The sequence below is a fragment of the Sus scrofa genome, chromosome 7 (assembly GCF_054392235.1).
Source record: "Sus scrofa isolate SSC_HxYL_T2T_F1_AM1 chromosome 7, Sscrofa_HxYL_maternal_Yorkshire_Landrace_v2.0, whole genome shotgun sequence".
In the NCBI taxonomy this organism is placed as follows: Eukaryota; Metazoa; Chordata; class Mammalia; order Artiodactyla; family Suidae; genus Sus; species Sus scrofa.
In genome coordinates this window covers 10,622,002-10,641,636 of record NC_139389.1, presented here as the reverse complement: position 1 = coordinate 10,641,636, position 19,635 = coordinate 10,622,002, and the positions used below count along the sequence as shown (strand labels likewise).

The 19,635-nt window shown below is 45.8% G+C and overlaps 1 protein-coding gene and 1 long non-coding RNA gene across 10 annotated transcripts in view; one reads left to right on the top strand and one right to left on the bottom strand.

Annotated features, from left to right (window-relative positions):
• LOC110261780 (uncharacterized) overlaps positions 1-15,754 on the top strand; it is a 537,063-nt gene extending 521,309 nt beyond the window's left edge. The window contains exons 7-11 of one of the 3 annotated variants that reach the window (XR_014809606.1): positions 2,183-2,367; positions 6,667-6,960; positions 8,042-8,137; positions 12,195-12,290; positions 13,656-15,754. This is a non-coding gene — a long non-coding RNA (uncharacterized LOC110261780). Of the gene's footprint in view, positions 1-2,182; positions 2,368-2,853; positions 3,090-6,666; positions 6,961-7,899; positions 8,138-12,194; positions 12,291-13,655 lie in introns of those variants that run through there. The other 2 variants (XR_014809604.1, XR_014809607.1) reach the window with 2 other exon arrangements.
• The window catches only part of LOC106507125 (uncharacterized), a 299,118-nt gene that overhangs the window by 80,305 nt on the left and 199,178 nt on the right, over positions 1-19,635 (bottom strand). The window lies entirely within an intron of this gene.

Here is a 19,635-nt window from a genome sequence, read left to right as displayed (position 1 = left end):
GCAAGAACTAGCTGTTTGAAAACTACCAGTGCACCTGGGTTTCTTTGAGAATTCAGTTCTCTCCTAGCAAAGGAGGAGGCAGGCATCCCAGAGAGAGGAAGTATTGATTGGAAACTGAACATAAAAGACTCTTAAGTTCTGTTTTTGGCTTCATCAATGATTTCTTGATACAAACTCAGGATGAGTCACTGAACTAAAAGTCACACCTGCTTGGAGATGGTACAGATATCTCAGTGTAGTGACTTTCCAAGGACGCACACCCAACTCTAGCCAAAAAAAACATTTTACAGATATCCAGCAGCTACTCGTGATGCCAGGCACTGTGTTAGATACTTTACAGAAATTTAATCACAGCTAGCACTTAGCTTCAATCACAAATGGCCCTGAGGCCCATTTAAGTGGCTCTCAAGTCTCTTTTATCCTTGGGGGACCCCATCTGCTGGGGGATAAAAAGCCCTTTTATGTCCCACAACCTCACAGACCACCCACCCCAGCAGTTTGTGCTTTGTCACAAAAACCCTCCATCTAATTAACAGGGCACGATTTTGATGAAATACTGGTGAAATAAATTATTCATTCATGTCAGAAATCAAATATAGATCAGATCATCTTGTAAACCGTTCCATGTCTATAATTTGCTTTAAAGCGCTTCAGCATAGATAATAGAATATTACTATGTGTTAGTTTCATTCAAACCTAAGTGTAGGAGTTGCTCTACTAGGAATTTACCTTTTAGGGGTGGGCAGCCAGAGTTCTCATTGGGAAGTCCAGCTACTGCAAATGCACTTCAGTTATCTTGATCAGTTTTCGAAAGAGCATGGCCAAGGTCAGAAATGGGTCTTCACTGGTGGATATGTGGCTTGCGAATAGTATACTGGCTGTTAGAAATGGGCTTCCATTGGTGAAGTTCAATCTGAGAGTCACGTAACAGTGACGTGTAGAGATGAACTCAGTTGTTTGTTTTTTTGCACTGTGCTCTGGACATAAATTCAGATTCATGTGTGCCATGTCTGCTTCTGGCCTGCCATGTCTGTTTTCCACTAGCACCTCAATGCCTGGCACTCAACATACAGCCCTCAAATGCAGGCACTCAACACACATCCCTTGAATGAATGATGAAAACTCCTGTCACCATTGGGGAAATTTCATCTTGGGTGGAGAACACGTCCACCTTTTCTAAGACCCAACCCAACAGAAAACCTTGGCAGATGCATATTTTATGCTTCAAATTTCCAGAAAGGGCTTTCATGAGTTGATATGTGTTGCAGTGTGAACCCTTCAAAAACATCAGTCAACCATTTCCTTCCACTTAGAACCCTTGGTCACCTTACAGCGGGTCAACTTTTCCAGCTGTCTTTCTCCAGGGGCAGCAAGGAGACCATAAACTCATCCAGATGTGGGCACTGGATGCCCTGGAGGCGCGGAGAGAATATTCAGGCTACGAAATTCTTCTGATGGCTCATTACCATGACAAAGGTTCTAACAACTTGGACAGGAAGCAGAACAAAAGGCATCGGAGTTCTGTTTGCAATTCTAGGACTGTATTTGTAACCTCTCTTGGCAGGAGAAAGAGACTGCCAGTAAAAGACTGAAACAATAGGAAGAGCGGGCTCACGGTGCTGAGACCAGAGGGATCGGTACCCATGCTCATACACACCCACACTGTGTGTGTGGACCTTCCTGTGTCTGTACACATTGGGCCAGAGTACATTATTGTCATGGGTAGGAGTTCAACATCGCTGACCTGTAAGATGGCTTAAAAAAAAAAAAAATATATATATATATATATATATATGCAATATGGCTGGAATGCCGATTTGAAATGGAGGAGCGTTTGGGGAGAATGAATAGGCTGGATGAATGGGCTTGGAGCTGCGTGAGCCTCTTTAATTTGTTGGCTGCAGAGGCTGGGACGCAGCTAACAGGGTAACCTGATTAAGTAAAGCTCCGAGAACGGGATTAATAATGCAGAGGAGGAAGGCTCAAGAGTTACTGCGCACGTAGGGTTTTGGTGTCGGGGAGGCAGTAATTGTTCCAAAAGTCACTGACAATTTTGGTTAACAAGTGACACAAATGGAATGGGTCCCTCTGCTGTTCTTCGGAGCCTTCCCTCACGCAGTAGCCGCTAAACTCTGCAAATTCTGATTCATTATGGCTAGCTCCCCTTTTGTTACCTATCTAGCCCCTGATGATCCTGGGAAGTGTGCGGTGGCCCGGACCATTCAAAAAAGGCTCATTGTCCCCGGAGCTTGAGGAGCAAAGCCACTGCTTTTGTTCAGCTGGAAAAGAATGAAACCCACATTCAATGGTATTGTCCCACGGCAACCCAGGCTTTTAATTGGCATGTTGGCGCAAGGATTTTAAAAGGTATGTGATGACAGCTTAGAACCAAGGCATCACGGGGGCAGAAGGGACTCCAGGTTAAGCCTGCTTTGAAATGTGTGTGTGTGCTGTGACTGTCCCCAACTCCCAGGAAACGGGTGTGCTGCTGTCCTCGGAGGGCAGACAGGGCTGTCCTTAGATCACAGGACCGCAGTCCAGATGCTGCACTAACCGGATGTGCTCAGGCATGGATCTCTTCCTTCCCCTCCAGCCCTCAGGCCCCCTGATGGACAGTAACAAAGGTGGCGCCCAACCACACGTCTTATTCTGCTTCCTTTGGTTTCCGTCCTGTTGGGTACACAGGAATAAAAATGTCAGCTAGTCAATCCCAGTTATGCTCACAAAGTGAACACTGGAAGGAGAAACAATTAACACGGAGCAATTTAATGCAACAAGCACTTATTAAGGCTCTGATTATAACTGATCAAAAGTGCTGAGTCATTAACAACATCACTTCTGCGACTTTCGCAGCAAAGTCAAGGTGATCCTTCCAGTGAGCCATGTGGGTGTGTGTTTACATCGGCCTGTGGAGGCTGGGAAGTTCAATGTTGAGGATGCCTAGCTGTGAGAACTGCATTCATGTCAACTCAGGGGAGTGCCAGCCAACTGTCCTGGACGCGCATTAACACTGGCTGTGGAGTTTCTCTGATCTGAATTGACGAGGTGCTGTTAATACTGATGATCCTGAGGCATCTCCCTCTGAACAGGTATTGAACCGTGGATTCCAGAGCTGGGGTGTCTGCTTATTCTGTCTTCTCCCAGTCCACCAGTCCTCAAACAGGAAGCAACACTGACTCTGTTCATGTACATATAAGGGAGGAAAAAGCCTTTCCCTTTCCTTCAGCTGGGGACTTGCAAATTAGACTAACAAAACGAAGACTAGCCAGAGAAAAATATACAAATGTATTCAATATAAGTTTTACATTGCCCAGGAGCCTGCAGAGGGAGAATAAATGGTTAAACCAGGAGGTTTCATACTAGGTTCGAGGAAGAGTGGATAGTGATGGAAAAACATAATCAGAGAAAAGAGCGTGAGACACAGGAGGTAAACTGGGGGAAATTTAACGAGACCATTTCCTTTGGATTCCTCTCGGGGTCCCTCCATCTCTGGAGACAAACATGCTCTCTTCCCCTGGGTATCGAGAGAGCACCTGCCACGTGAGGATCTTATGACCTGCATCAAGGGTGAGGGAAGAGGGCACAGAATCCATAGAAGGCCAGCACGTGCTGTTTTTATGACCCTCAGCTTAAAATGCTCAATATGCGATGCTGCCATATTTTGGGAGAGTGTGTTCTGAACTCCGTCAACCTACGTTCTTTAAGAGATCATCTGCTTCTTCAGTCTCTTTATCCTTAGGTAACTAACGTATGATCCTTTTTACAGTAGGCTGCTACATCAATGAAGAGAAATATACTTAATTTTTTAAAAAACTCCATAAAGAGAATTTTCTTCCAAGCCAAAGGGGTAGGATTAAGTTGTTTTTAAATTACTCTTATTATTCAAGGAGTAACAACAATGTTCTTCCCAGCTTAATTCTGGCAATAGAGAACCCAGAGGTGCTTAGTAAACACATGAGACCAGTGTAAGCTAATAAACATATGCTAGTAAAACAGCCCTTATGTCAATTGGTGTATTTTCCTGAAAGTCAGCTTATCAATAGGCATCAAAGACCTTTTAAATATGTACAAACCTACGACCTCCTAAGTCCCTTCCTAGGAATTTATCTAAGGGAAACGTTTGGACAAGTGGACAAAGATGTATGACTGAAGACATTCAGCAGAGACTTGTTTATAATGGGGACACATTAGGAAACTCTTTTAAAGTCCATTAATAGAGGACTGGTTGGATCAACAATGGCATAGTCATGCAATAGAATAGGCTATAACAATTAAGAATGCTGTTACAGAGAAATACATCTATTTGTGCATTTGGGGTCTGACTATAAATCGGTGCAGCACCATGAAAAACAGTATGAGGGTTGCTCAAAAAATTAAAAGTGGATCTACCGTATCATTCGGCAATTTTACTGCTGGGTATGTATCCAAAGGAAATGAGGCACAGCAGAGATGAATCCGACTAGTATCCATGAGGATGCAGATTTGATCTCTGACCTTGCTCAGTGGGTTGGGGATCCAGCATTGCTGTGAGCGGTGGTGTAAGTCGCAGACGTGGCTCAGATCCCACATTGCTGTGGCTGTGGCTGACAGGGCAGCTGTAGCTCCAATTTGACCCCTAGCCTGGGACCTTCCATATGCCACAGGTGTGCCCTAAAAAGCAAAAAACACACACACACACACACACACACAAACTCCAAAAAACAAAAAAAAGGAAATGAAATCATTATCTTGTAGAAGTATATGCATCCTCATGTTCATTGCAGGGTGTTCCCAACAGCAACACATGGAGACAGCCTTAAAGTCCATTGACAGATGAATGGATAAGGGGAATTCTGTATGTACACACAGTGAAATATTATTCACCCATGAAAAAGAATGAAATCTTGCTATTTGTGGATGGACCTTGATGGCACTATGCTAAGTGAAACAAGTCAGAGAAAGTCAAATACTGTATGACCTCCCTAACATGTGAAGTCTAAAAAAAAATCCAGACTCAGAAACAGAGAGTAGATTGGTGGTGGCTAGGGGCTGGGAGGTAGGGGAGATGAGAAGATACTGGTCCAAGGGTATATGTTTTCAGTTATAAGACAAATAAGGATGTACTGTACATCAATACTCTGCCACGTACCTGAGAATAACTAAAAGAGTACGTCAAATGTTTACACAACAACAACAAAGCAGTAATTACAGGAGGTAAAGGATGTGTTAACTAATCTAACTGTAGCAAACATTTTGCAATGTGTGTGTGTGTGTGTGTGTGTGAAATTATCACACTGTACACTTTAAACTTACACAGTGTTATGTGTCAGAGCTCAATAGAGCTGGGAGCAGAGAAGGCAATAATTACTTTGTGACTGCAGGATTATACATGAAAATTATTCCTCTCTTATGGATGTCCAGGCCTTCCTTTCTTGATTTCAATACCATGTGATGCCGTCAACTGCCACTCTATCCAGTTGGTAAATATTACAACTGGAGTTCACCAGAGTGATGGTTAATTTTATACGTCAACATGGCTAGATCACAAAGCCCAGGTGTTTGGTGAAATGCCAGTCTGAGTAGCTGCTGAATTATTTTTCAGAAGTGATTAATATTTAAATCAGTCGACTTTGCGGAAAGCAGATTCCCTTTATAATATGAATGGGACTCATCTAATCAGCTGAAGGCCTTAAGAGAAAAAAAAACTGCAGTTTCCCCCTTAAAGGAACAAATTCTGCCTCCAGGCTCCCTTGGAACCAAGACTGCAGCTTCAACACTTGCAGAATTTCCAGCCTGCCAGCACGACCCAATTCCTTAAGATAAATGTCTGTGCCCACGCCTGCACCCACTCACACTCACACACTCTCAGGCACATGTGCTCACACCCACCCTCTTGGTTCTGTTTGACTCACACACCAAGGTAATGCAAAGTCACGTGCATAAGGAATTCTGACGCTCTAGGACAGCGTCTTGGTGACTGAGTTCCGGCAGGAGTAGCCTCAGTTGATGGAACAGCAGTCGAGCCTGCTCCATCCACGGGTGCTCGGTCCATCTGAGGAGAGACCAGCGGCCTGGCTATACTTGAGGTCTGACAATGACACAGAATTAATGGGGCCAAATAAGAGCTGAACCTGACTGGCTAGTGCCAGCTGCTTTCAACAAAAAAGACCTGGGTGCCAGCAAGGCCTGGCCTTGTGGACCAAGGGGCATCCTTGATGGGCCTTCTCTGTGTGCTTCCACACAACAGCCTTTGCGGAAGGGCACAGAAGCTTTTCAAGTTAGCTTTAGCTCCACCTTCATTAAAGAAGCCAGCACTGAGACCCAGAAACACGGTCAGCCTAGTAAGCAGTCACCAACTGATCGAACCAGAAGCCTTGCAGGGAGGCAAGGATGCTGTTTAACTCTCCATCGTTTCCCTGGCATCTAGCACCATGCCCAGCACCTGCTGCGCCCCAAGTTAACTATTGTCGAATAAATGGATAAAGGAATGAATGGGTGCTCTTTAGATTTCAGGGAAGTCAGCGCGAGTTCAGACCTGAAAATCCAGCTTCAGAGGCTGTCGGTAATGTTGTGCCAGGATACGCTGCTTTAATTTTATCTTATTTTACTTTTTATTTTTTCCCGCTGTACAGCATGAGGATCAAGTTGTTCTTACATGTATACATTTTTTTCCTTTTTTTTTATTAGCACTTGCCATTCCCTCCCCAGCCTCCAGCAGCTGCCGGCTCCGGCGACACTGTCTGCACCTCGTCACTGTATCACACGTGTCACTTCGGCTGGTCGCCGGAATCAACCCATCCAGGTTATTTGTATAAACCAGGAGTAGAGCAACTGAGGAAAAAAAGGCAGCTGTGAAAAAGCAGTGGCTTCTACGATTCAGTATCATTTTGTTAAGAAGCCAGGCAGAGGAATACCATAAAAGTTGGGGATAAAACTGAAGCAGATGTGATGAAGACTGTTTTGTGTGTGTTTTTAAGAAAGGTAATTTAAGGGATGGCAATTGGCAAAGAGGAAATACACATTTTCAATGGATTCTCCAATAAGCACAAGCGAACATGAGACAAACACCGGTGTGTGTGTGTGTGTGTGTGTGTAAGCACACACGAGACAAATGCTGGGTGTGTGTGTGTGTGTGTCTGTTCCTCTGCTTTCCTGCCTGGTGTCTTCTCAATCTACCCTTTGCAAAAAGCCCTTGGGAGCCATTCTCTTTAACAAAATATCCAAATCTGACATGGCCACATTTTTTTTTTTTTTTTTTTGGAAAGGCAGTTTCCTTTATGTGTCTTCTAGCTATGATCCCATGTTTCTCCTGGCCTTTGACCTTGCTTGCATTCCTCTTTTTACTCTATTTCTTCAATTTCTTTTCCTCCCACTCAAGTGTTACGAGATCTTGAGGCTCTTATTAATCATGTCCAGATTTTCTAAAATAAAGAGGAGGACATAGTCTGGAAAGTGGAAATGAAGCCACAGGACTGTGTGGTTGGCTTCTCCGCAAAGTAGACGGTCCAGTGGGGATAGAGGGCACGAGAGTGAGGGGGCTAGCAGCTCGAAAGATAAAGAGGGGAGGGGGCCTTCAGATACAGGTCTGACACTTGTAAAAGAAGAGGCAGTGTTCTCCAGATAAACAGAACCAAAATGCACACACACACTCACACTCGATATACGTATATAGAGAGATTTATCTGTTCATATTTTTTTAAATGGCCACACCCGCAGCTTATGGAAGTTCCTGGGCCAGAGATTGAATCGGCAGTGCAGCTGTGACCTATGCCACAGCTGCAGCAATGCTGGATCCTTTTAACCCACTGCACCAGGCCGGGGATCTGACCCTCTGGGCCCTCGCAGCCAGCCGAGCCACTACAGTTGGACTCTTAACCCACTGCACCACAGAGGGAACTCCTAAAGAGATTTCTTTTTAAGGAACGGACTCGTGATTTCAAATGACAGTCTGAAATGTGCACGACAGTCCGGCAAGCTGGAAACTCTAGCTGGAGTGGACGTTACTACGGTCTTGAGGCAGAATTCCTTCTTCTCCAGGAAATGTTTGCTTTTTTCTCTGAAGGTGCTCAGTGGATTGGTGGAGCCTAAGCCATGTGGTGGAAGGTCATCTCCTTTATGTACAATCAACTTATTCCAGACTTTCAGCTACGTATACCAGGTATCTTCACAGCACTGCCTACAATCATGCTGATTACACGGCGTGGCCAGGTTGATGCGGAACACAAACCACCATGAGGGGGAAGGAAGGAAGATGGGGAAGGAAGTGTCTCCACGTAAGGGCAGCTCTGAGCAAGCTTCCGCCGGCCCGGTGGGCAGCTCTGGGGCACCGTTCACATTCAGCAAAAAGTCCTGGGACCCCCGCTACTGGCTGGGAGCTGCCCAGCAAGAGGCTGAGCTCAAACACTCTGGTGGTGCAAGCTTTCTGCAGCCGAGGTGTCAACTGGCTGCATCCTTGACCAGAGAAGCGAAGGGGACACATGTCGTTGTACATCCTTATCTCCCATCCTCTTTTCAAACCCTATTCTGACACCCGGCTTCTCCCTTAAGTGCTGTCCGTGAAACAGCACTGCCAGCCATGCCTTTTCTCCATCCTCTCCTTGATTCTGTCCCCCTACTTCTTCCCTCCTCTTCCACACTCTTCATTTTCCTCCAATTCTCCCCCAGCTTCCTTTTGTCATTAACAAAGTCTGCTGTGCCACCTCCCTTTCTTGACCCTGCAAGAGCAGTGGGGTTTGTGGACACCCCAGACCTACTGGTGTGCAAAGCGGGAGGCTTCTCAGCACCCCTTCCTCACCGTGGTGAAGAGGGGCAGGCTGGCAACAGCCCAAACGCATGTTTAAGTAATGGGCACGCTGGTGCCAGAAAATTAAAACCCAGCAGGGAATTGCTGAATTCACAATTTTATTGTCACTGATTGCCTGGTGGCTCTGCACATTGAGAAAATCTTCACAGCTTCTTCCATCTTCCATGGCTTGGTTAATGTGCAGATAATCCGAGTGGTAAACTTTTGATTCCCTCTTCAACCCATTCATCCCCTCCCTGCCACTCAACCAGGCAAAAACAGAGAAGAATGAACTCACAATTGTCACAAACATGCTTCCATCTCATCTTATCCTTCCTCTGTAATCAAATAATGCTATTTCCTAAGTGAAAGGTCTTACAACTCATCTGCCCACTTTGCAGATAAGAAAAGTGACTTGTCTGAGGTCATCCAGAGAAGTAGTGAGAAAGGCCAAGCTCCCGACCCCGTCTGTGTGTGTCCGTGGCTCCCTCCGGGTTAAAGGGAGAGGCAGGCGGGACAGATGTCATTCTGCCCAATTTTCAGTAAGGAAACGGAGTCTCAGCCCTTCCCAGGAAGGAAAGGACATAATCAGGTCTCCTGACCCATTTATGATTATTTTTGACACGTGATGCTGTCTGTTGCTAAGTCCCAGGACAGCTTGTTAGAATTAGAGGTGGAGCCTGGCAACTCACCCTTGGAAACACAGTGGAATCTTTCTATCACAGAACAAGGACAGGCACAGAATAACATCTGTTTTGTGTCTAGTGTTTGGCCGATTTCAGAACCATCTCTTGGTTATTGCAGTGGGTCAGCACAATCACCTGGGAGGTAGCAAGGCCATGTTTCAATAGCCCCATTAAGGGAACAAAGGTTCAGAAAGCAAAGGATTTGCCCAAATCACATGTTCAGCGAGGGGACCAGGACTTGACGCCTGGGTCTGTCAGCTCGCTTCTGGGTGCTAAGGTTTCTGATGGAAGAGTCACACTCGCTAGAAGAAGCGACAGCCAGCTTTCTATGGCTACTTCCTCCCAGCCTCAAGGCCAGATTCCGGTTCAGCCATTGTCACTCCTACCTCAAGCAGCACAACAGTTTCCTAACTCATCTCCTAGTTACTGACTCTAAGTTTTACACGACACGCAGCCCTTGTGAGGAAAGGAAGAGACAGCCCTGAGTGGTGGTGTGCTAGTTTTGATGAGATGTGGACAGCTGTGGAGGAATAAGCTAGCTTAGGAGTATGAGGTCCGGGGAGTGAACTGGGGGAAATGGAGCCGGGGCCGTGTGTTCAACTTCCTGGCCGAGTCCCTCTGTCTTCAGAGATAACGATGCTTCTCGCCTGCGGGTTTGGGAAGGGCCCTTCTCGCACGAGGAATTAGGACCTGTTTCATGGGAGAAGGGCTGGGAAAGGTCTCAGCTGCCTTCCTACTACTGCTGTCTTCTCAGACTCCTACATTTGCAGATATTCAACATGCCAAGGTGTTTGTGGATAGCTGGTCCTGAACCCCAGGGTGATACCACTCCTTCGCCACCAACCGCACTGCCTTTCTTTGGGGAGAGGGTGCGGTTGTCTTCTCCCCTCTTCTGGCCAACTTTCTCCCCATCCACTGGCTATACTCCCACCCTTGGGAGCAGAAAGGAAAGGAAAAAGAGTTCTCAACTGAATGGCGCTGCTGTGTGACGGCATTGTGACATTTATATATACGTATCGAGTTGACTTTCTTATGGGCATTTGCATGTGTTCTCTCTTCTTAACTCTTACATGCTTGCAGTATGTCATCTACGACAGCCCCAGGCCAAGAGTCCCACACTGGACACGGGCAGCTTTGCGCTGACGCAGTCCTCCTCCTGGAGATCACTGGTCACTGAAGCTCTCCCCAGGGACTGATCTGGCATAAATCCTCCGTGAGGTCTCAGCTGCAGAGGCTCTTAGGTGTCCAGCTCTTAGGTGGTTTCTGGCATTCCCTCTCAAGGGTATGAAGGGTCAGACGTCTAGTTAAAAGCTCTAGTTAGAGAGAGGTCGTCCCAAGAGGGAGCCTCTAAGGGAAGGTGACGGCTTCAACTCTCCAGCTGTTTCATAGACAGCAGATACAAGTCTCGCATTTGCCCATGTGCTGGACCAAGAGATGAAACCCGAGGATTGGGGGTGCCAGGGGCTCCCCCTACAGGGCTTGGCATCATTATCTTTAGCACCTCTTCCTACCCCAAGATGGTGTAATCTCCTGAAAAGGATGAGATTATAACAGGACAGCCTAGGTCCTAAATCTGAACGCCCTTTCATGGCTGCTGAAGACACTGGGTTAAAAACTTCAAGAAGGTAAATGGTGGCCTTGTCTGTCAGGTGGTCTCTGGAACGGGCCTTTCCAAATTGCAGATAATTCCTCTAAATTTCCAACTCAAGGACTGACAGGACCAGGCTTTGGGTCTGGGTGAATTGCCTCCCATTTATCAATGCTCCAGCTCTTGCTTATTTAAAAGGTGAACTTTTCCATAGTGATCAGATTGACTTTTTAAAATTCAGTAAATGAATTTTAAAAATACACAGTCGTCTTAAAGTAACTGATCATCTTCGTGATGCTGGCATTTCTTACTCCAAACCTCGGAATGTGTTGCAAGATAGCAATTTTTTGTGCCCCCGCCCCCCTCAGGTAACAATAGCAAGATGGGACGTAGGGTAGAAAAAAAATGGTAGGGGCACTGCTTAATTGGCAGTTTTAAAAGATCCAAATGAAGTCATAAAATGCACGCACATCTCTAAAAGTATGTTCACCAGACTATCATCAAAAGGCCGGACTAAAAATTACTCACTGTTCTGTCTAGAAGTGGGAAAATAAAGGCATTTTTCTCTTTGAAAGCAGCAGAGCTCTTTGTTTCTCAATTTAATGAAATTCTAATAACAAAAAAAAAAAGATCACCCCACCCTATGATTCATTTAAATAACAATGCCAGGTCTGACACAAAAATTCACAAAAACAAGAAAACTTAGCAACAGCCAGGCTGCCCTCAGCAAAGAATACTGAGTCAACAAATTAAAAAAAAGAGCAAAGGCCTGAGGTACTACAAGGTACAGCAAAAACATGTCACTGTGCTCTCTAGACACAAGGGTAGAAGTCCTGGCTTTGATAGTAATTTGAGCATTTGCTCCTTAAGGGAATGTGGTTGAGCTCGAAATGCAATTCCTTTGTTTTCTTTGTGGAGAAGGGGTGTGTGTGTGTGTGCACGCTCATGCGTGTGTCTGTGTGTGTGTAAAACTAAACAGCATTTGAAGGCTTAAGTGTTTGAGTCCACGAAAGTGAATATACCATATGGTCTATTGTCGAATAAGTAATTACAGACTTATTAAAAATACATGCTAATTTTACTCACTGACACTCCATGATAATGGCTTCCTCAGGATCTAATCCATCCTGCCGATCACACTTATCTATTTATGCGGCAGGAACCTCTCGTCCTGAACAAATGGCTTGAGCAAGACTCCAGCTGACCCAGTCCCGCCCCAAAAGACGGAAGCACGCCTTTTCAGGGAGGCGGACAGGTGAGGATTTCTTTCTCTGTTGCCCTTACACTCTCATGTCAGGCCAGGGGCAGACAGAGCAGAGAAGACGTTTCTGATTCCCTCAGCCCTGCAATCTGAAGGGAAAAACAAAACACCCCCCAAATGATCATGTGACGGAAGGGAAGACAGAAATGTCCTCGAGTTGCCTCCTTAAGGAACACAGTACCCATTCAGGTGAACTGCCCCCGGGAAAGCACTGGCCCTTGAAAACGGGCTATGCATTTTATCCTGTCTGGTTCGGGGACACTAGCCTGGACACTTCTCCCAGCTGTTAATGGCCATGGTACTTCCCAGTAGTTCTCAAACTTTAATGTGCTTTTGAACCACCAGGGGGTCTTGTAAGATGCGGATTCCGATTCCGCAGGTGTGGATGGGACCTGGGATTCTGCTGCGATGCTGCTGGTCTGGGGACCGTCCTTTGAGTCGCAGGACTTGGCTGACCGACAAGATGCTCTTGTGCTGGTCCAGGCTTGTGAATGGACCACGTGTCCATATTAGCAGATTATTACTGCAGATTATAACCCAGGCCTTAATTCAGAATATTAAAGTTCATTTTCTCAGGCTTTCTTTCTCTAACCATTGAAGATTTTTAGTTGGTCAATCCACCAGGAGATCCTGACCATCCATGGGGGTGCCATTCTGGAGTATAATTATAGAAGGCATTTCTCTCTCTCATAATCTGGGCATACTAGTCATTAATTTGAGATCAAGAAATCACCAAAGCTTTGTTGCCTATGAGTCTACATAATTCAAATCAAAGCCATGTAAGTTTTTTGTTTGGTCATTTGTTTGTTTTTTGGCCATGACCACAGCATGCAGAAGTTCCCAGGCCAGGGACTAAACCCATTTTATAAAGCACTGACCTGAGCCACAGCAGCAACAATGCCAGGTCCTAACTGCTAGGCTACGCTACCAGAGAACTCCCTTGTGGTTTGGTTTTGCTTTTTTTTTTTTTTTGGGGGGGGGGGGTCTTTTTGTCTTTTTTAGGATTGCGCCCACAGCATGTGGAGATTCCCAGGCTGGGGTCCAATTGGAGATGTAGTCACCAGCCTACACCACAGCCACAGCAACACAGGATCTGAGCCGTGTCTGTGACCTATACCACAGCTCATAGCAATGCTGGATCCTTAACCCACTGAGCGAGGCCAGGGATCAAACCCGTATCCCCATGGATGCTAGTTGGGTTCGCTAATCCCTGAGCCATGACAGGAACTCCCCTGTTTTTTTTTTTTTTTAATGGAAATATATTTCTTATTTTTGAGGACTACAGATGATATATGTTCCTTGTAAAAAAAAAAAATCAAGGAAGTAATAAGAAGTGATGTGATGTGTATTCTTCCAAAGGCACTTTAAATTTGTTCCTGGCAAAATACGACACACTGCGGAAACCTGAATAGTTGAAGCAACAAATATGAAGTCCTGGAATGCCAAGAGTAGGAATATTCTATCAGGCTAATAACAGCCATGGGTGCCAGGTACGGAGAGTCTGCTTTGATGAGCATCCTGCTGTGTGCCCTGGCGGTATTATAATGGTCAGCGTTCCTGGATTCAAGCAAAAGACACCAATTTACTAACCCTGAGCAGAAAAGAAGTTCTCTGAATAGAAGGCTAGAAAACAGCTCTGAAAATGGGCAGAAATCAAGGAGGACTGCGCAGTGGGGACACAGTCTGGATCTTGTCACAGGGTCACTCTGGTTAAGGTCTCACCACTGTCAGACTCTGGACCCCTCATGCAGCCACCGGGAGTGACTTCGCAGTTGTCTCCAGGATACTGAAAGGTTCAGTTTCCCTACGGGGCCAGAAACTTGCCTCCCCATCAAGACTCACGCCATGAAGGACTCCCCCAGGAGTGTCACAAAACGAAGTAGAATCCACCACTTCTTATCATCTTGTTCAAGCCTACCACAAACTGACGATGGGATTTAGGACTTGCTACCTCAAATATGGCACCCTGGTGTACTGAGCACTTTGAGCTGAAGGATTTGAGAACTGGCATGTGCCAGAGGGACCATCTGAGCTTCCCCCGAAGTAGGTCCTAAAACCCTCATGTGAGAGGTGCCCTCTCTGCACCTAGAGGAGAGGAGCAACCTTATTTCCTAAGACAAAGAGACCCAGAGAGGAACAAACAGGCCCCGCCGAGTCTCCCGGCGTTTGCTAGACCCACCTCACTCTCTCTCCCACCGCGTCTTCCCACGACTGTCTACTCTTCCTGGTTCAACTCTTGTCTTAGGAAGGTCCCCACGTAGCGTCAAACTTGCATTAAATAGACGTGGATGCTTTTCTCTTGTTAATCTGTCAGGGGTCCTGGTCAAGAATTTAGACGTTAGAGGGAAAGGTTACCATCCTCCCTTACAGCTCGGAAGCGGACATGATGTAGCCATTTTCAGGAGGGGATCATGGGTCCTGGAGGTAAAGGAATTTACCCAAGAAGCAAAGGTCCTGCCACTTGTGCCCTACACGGTCTTACCCGGAGGCCAGGCATCCTGCGTCTGCCCTTGCACTTCACTCATCTGTGTATTTTTGGGAGGGGGGGTTTGTTTTGTTTTGTTTTAATTTTTTCCACTGTACAGCATGGGGACCAAGTTACACATACATGTATACATACTTTTTCCTCCCATTGTTGTTTTGTGATGTAACTATCTAGACATAGTTCTCAATGCTACACAGCAGGATCTCATTGTAAATCCATTCCAAGAGCAGTAGTTTGCATCCGTTAACCCCAAGCTCCCGATCCTTCCCACTCCCTCCCCCTCCCCCCCGGGCAGCCACAAGTCTATTCTCCAAGTCTGTGATTTTCTTTTCTGTGGGAACGTTCATTCGTGCTGTATATTAGATTCCAGTTATAAGTGATATCATATGGTATTTGTCTTTCTCTTTCTTGGAGAACGGTCTGTTCAGGTCTTCTGCCCATTTTTCCATTGGGTGGTTGGCTTTTTTGGTGTTGAGTTGTATAAGTTGCTTGTATATTCTAGAGATTAAGCCCTTGTCAGTTGCATCGTTTGAAACTATTTTCTCTCATTCTGTAAATTGTCTTTTTGTTTTCTTTGCTGAGCAAACACTTGTCAGTTTGATTAGGTCCCATTGGTTTATTTTTGCTCTTATTTCTGCTGCCTTGGGAGAATGACCTGAGAAAATATTCATGAGGTTGATGTCAGAGAATGTTTTGCCTATGTTCTCTTCCAGGAGTTGGATGGTGTCTTGTCTTACATTTAAGTCTTTAAGCCATTTTGAGTTTATTTTTGTTCATGGTGTGAGGGTGTGTTCTAGTTTCACTGCTTTGCATGCAGCTGTCCAGTTTTCCCAACAATTCTTGCTGAATAGACTGTCTTTTCCCCATTTTATGCTCTTGCCTCATCTGTGTTTTTTGGATCATAATGTTACCAGTTTTCTAAGGAGGAGCAGGAAAAGAAATAATAATAATTAAAATAAACCCCACAAATCAAGGAGTTGAGGGTTTTTTTTTCCCACTCCAATTGCTGTCAGTCTCTTCATCTCTAAGAGAAGCTGGAGCAGAGAATCAAAGCTACGAGAGAACCAGTCTACTGCCTCTTCCTTGGCCGCATCCCCTGCCACATCTCGGCACAACATGGCATTGCTCATTTCACACTCGGCATTTAAGGAATGGCAGTATCCTGTCAGGCTCTTCCCTAGTAGGAATCTTCTTCCCTCCTTCCCCACCTGTGGATAGTCACCATCTGTTTCCCCGACGAAACACATTCACAGGTGAACGCCACCAAGACCCAAAAGCTGTCCCTCTGCCACGCGAGGCTGTAGTATGGAGATGAAAACCTGCGGGCAGAGCCCTACCTCTGGACAATGTGACTGATCATCCTAATGGAACTTCTGGCCCAGGCTTTACCTGGAAGGTTGGCTTTGTCTTTAAAAGGTCACCAAACCAAGATAGAGGATGCTTGTGATAAGCTGAAGTTCGTGGCTCTGGGCCAGCCAGGGCACGCCATCCGATGCCTTAGTGAGGTCAGAAAAAGAGAAATACTTAGTGTATTTCCTGAGGTCTGGAAATTAAATTTTCCCCCCATTACTTTCATAGTGATCTAGATTTCACTTTCTCCCCTAGCCTGATTCCCACTTTGGTAGGGAAAAAAATGCTTAGATCAGCAGAAAAGATTAATACATCAGCAATTCTGTTATTGTGTGTATTGATTCTCAAGAGGCCAGAACAGAACTCAAAGGTGAGTGTAAGTGGAAAATACACGTAGGCAATATTCCACCTGCTGTATTTATGAGCCGTTTAGAGTGTCCCAGGAGGGCTGCAGTTTAAAATCTATCACAGCTTTGGGTTTTTTCTCTTCTTTACAGGAGATGCCAATGATTGTTCATTTTGCAAGTTTCTGTAAGATCCTGTGCTTCCCATGATTGGGACCTAGAAGGAAAACAGTGATGGTCCTGCCAATAAATGAGAAATGCTGGAGGTCGAGAGAGAGTAAAACCCTTTGGTGTTTCAGATTTTCGTTTTGCACCTATTATTTTAATGCTCAGAAGGGCACATTCTGACCTGTGATTTAGCCAGATATCTCTTGCTTTTCTTATGGTGGGTTTTTATGATCCATGGACATGCTACATTTTAAGAACCAAAATACGGAATCTAATTTCTTTACTTTGTTCCTTTCCTTTTTCTGATTTCCACACCATTCGGAAGAAAGAGTCTCTAAAAATCAAATCTGTCTCAATAAGTAAGCTTGCTACAAGACACACGAACCAAGCCTGGCTATTTAAAGATGGAGCCAGTCATTGATTCATTCATCCAAAAAAAACATCTGCATAATGTCCCCTCCATGAAGACTTTGACCCAAGGTCCAGGGACAGAGAAACATTCTCTAAAAAGCCCACAGTCCTGAGATGCCAGACAGCAAACATGACCACAGAACAGGGGGGAGGGCTAGCATACTACAAACAGCTACCATTTTTGAGTATTTACTGCTCTGCTACTAGATATGTTAACGTATATTATCTCTAATCTGGCCACTACTTCTCCAATGTGTTTTCTGATTCCCTTTGTTTAAGGAAATAGACTGGAAGAGGCTCAGACCCTTGCCTAAGGTTATAATCCTATAAATATTAGCACTGGGATCCAAACGTGGGCCTTAAGGCTCTAAATCTCTCGAACTTTGCACCCTGCTCCTAAGTGCGCTAAGAGAGCAAAGACCATTCACCCAGACCCAGCGAGGGCTCCAGGAAGCCTCACCAGAGGTGAGCAGGAGAGGAGACACACATGGATAAGGAAAAGCTGCTGAGGACCTGGAATTAAATAGAGTAAAAATCTTTATTATTTTGAGAAACAGGAGACTGCGAGGCTCATGTGAATTAATTTTTTAAAAACATTCTTACTGTAGGATTTGTTTAAAGAAACACTGATAATTATGTTACAGCATTTCTTCTTTTTTTTTGGCTATAAACTCAGAAATGAATGGGGTTATAATAAGGAAAATTAGCTAAATGAATCTAGGATTCCATTTATACAAACACTGTGCAAAGTGAGAATCTCATAAAACTACAGATTTCTAAATTACAACCCTTCATTCAAACTTCTTACCCAGTAAGATCACTGTGTCTTTTTTTTTTTTTTTTTCCCCTGTCTTTTTGGGGCCACATCTGCAACATAGGGAAGATCCTAGGCTAGGGGTCCAGTTGGAGCTGCAACTGCCAGCCTACACCACAGCCGCAGCAACGCAGGATCCAAGCCAAGTCTATGACCTACACCACAGCTCAAGGCAACGCAGGATCCTTAACCCACTCAGCAAGGCTGGGGAGCCAACCTGCGTCCTCATGGATACTAGTCAGATTCGTTACCAGTGAGCCATGACAGGACTCCCACTGTGTCTTAATTTACATAAATGCCAAAATGCTAGGCCCGATTAAGGGAATTTTACTGTACAGCAAATCATGAGGGGGGGGCTGTAGTAATTCTGTACTTGTATCAAAAAAGCAGTCTCAGAATAATCAAAAATAGTTCGAGACCACTCAAAATAGAGGGAAAGATTTAGTGTGTATACGTTGTATGGTGTCAGGAGCCCCATAATGGCCCTGGAGCTATTCAGCTTTTTACAGATGGTCACGGAGTGCCTGCCATGTGACCAGGTCTCCACAAATATGAGCATGACGCAGGGCACGCATGCTGACGGGTATGGTTCTCACGCACCTGAAGAGCGTGTCTGAAAAACTCACTGTGCACTGTCAAGTCCCTCCTCCTCTGGCCTCCATTCCTTGGAGAGGGAGTTTGTAGGTAAACCGTCTACTGAAAGAAAGGTAACAACAGAGGCTTAGAACCGGCACAGTGTCCTCTGGCCCCCGGTTTAGAGGAGAAATACCACGGATGGGAAAATCAGGCTTCTGTAACCAGACCACCTTTCCCTTGTCTTGTAAGGTCTGTGTGTGGATCCAAAGCCCATTTTTTGAATTTCCATCTTTGCAAAATGAAATATTCCTAATTTAACTGAACTTGCTGGCAGCCCTCGCTTGCCTGTTTTTCTAAAGATGATAGGAGGGGCCGTGGGTACAAGGAGGGGGCCCAGCAGGACCTGGTGCGCTGCTCCTTTCCCCCTAGCGACTGAAGGTTGTCCTGTAGCGTTATCTGGGAGGCAGCTGAAATCCACACGGTGATGCTTTCTTGATTCCCATTTCATTTGTCCCTCTCAGAGCCCTCCTGCAGAGGGCACACCCCGTCCCTGCCACCGATATCTGGCCAGGCTTGGTGTTCCTCAGAGCGGGAGCCACTGCTCTGTCCCAGACACCCAGGTGCAGCCCTCCTGCCCCCTTTGATCTGGAACCAGGCTGGCCCCTGAAGGGTGAGCCCCACAGCCCCGCCTTGGCCATCAGGGCTGCTGTCCCCGCGCCCCTCCTTCCACTTGAAGCCTCCTTTTGTGTGGCCCAGCTTCTAATTAAGCCAAAGTCACGACAGATGGTGTCGTGAGCCTGATTAATCCACACGTGGGACGTGCCCTACAGCACCTGAGGTGTACATGCCAGTCTCGGCTCCAGCGGCTCCCTGGGATCGCAAATAAATTGGAATAGAAGGACTACATGAGAGGGCATGCCGGCGGGGGCAAATGAGAGAAAGGAAGCAGAGGGGGAGCTGGAGGCGGAGGTGCAGGGAGCGCCAGTACTCCAAATTCCAAATGCTTGAACTTGTTTTTTTAAAGTATCTTATTTTAATTGTTATGTGAATGTTTTACAACAATCTCAACCCACAACCTAATGGTAAGGAAAGCTGGAAGCCTGACAAAGACGACTTGCACATCCCCACTCTGACGGATGCCGGCAGGTCCCAGCCCCACCTGCCTAGTTGATCTGTCCAGAGCTCTGGACC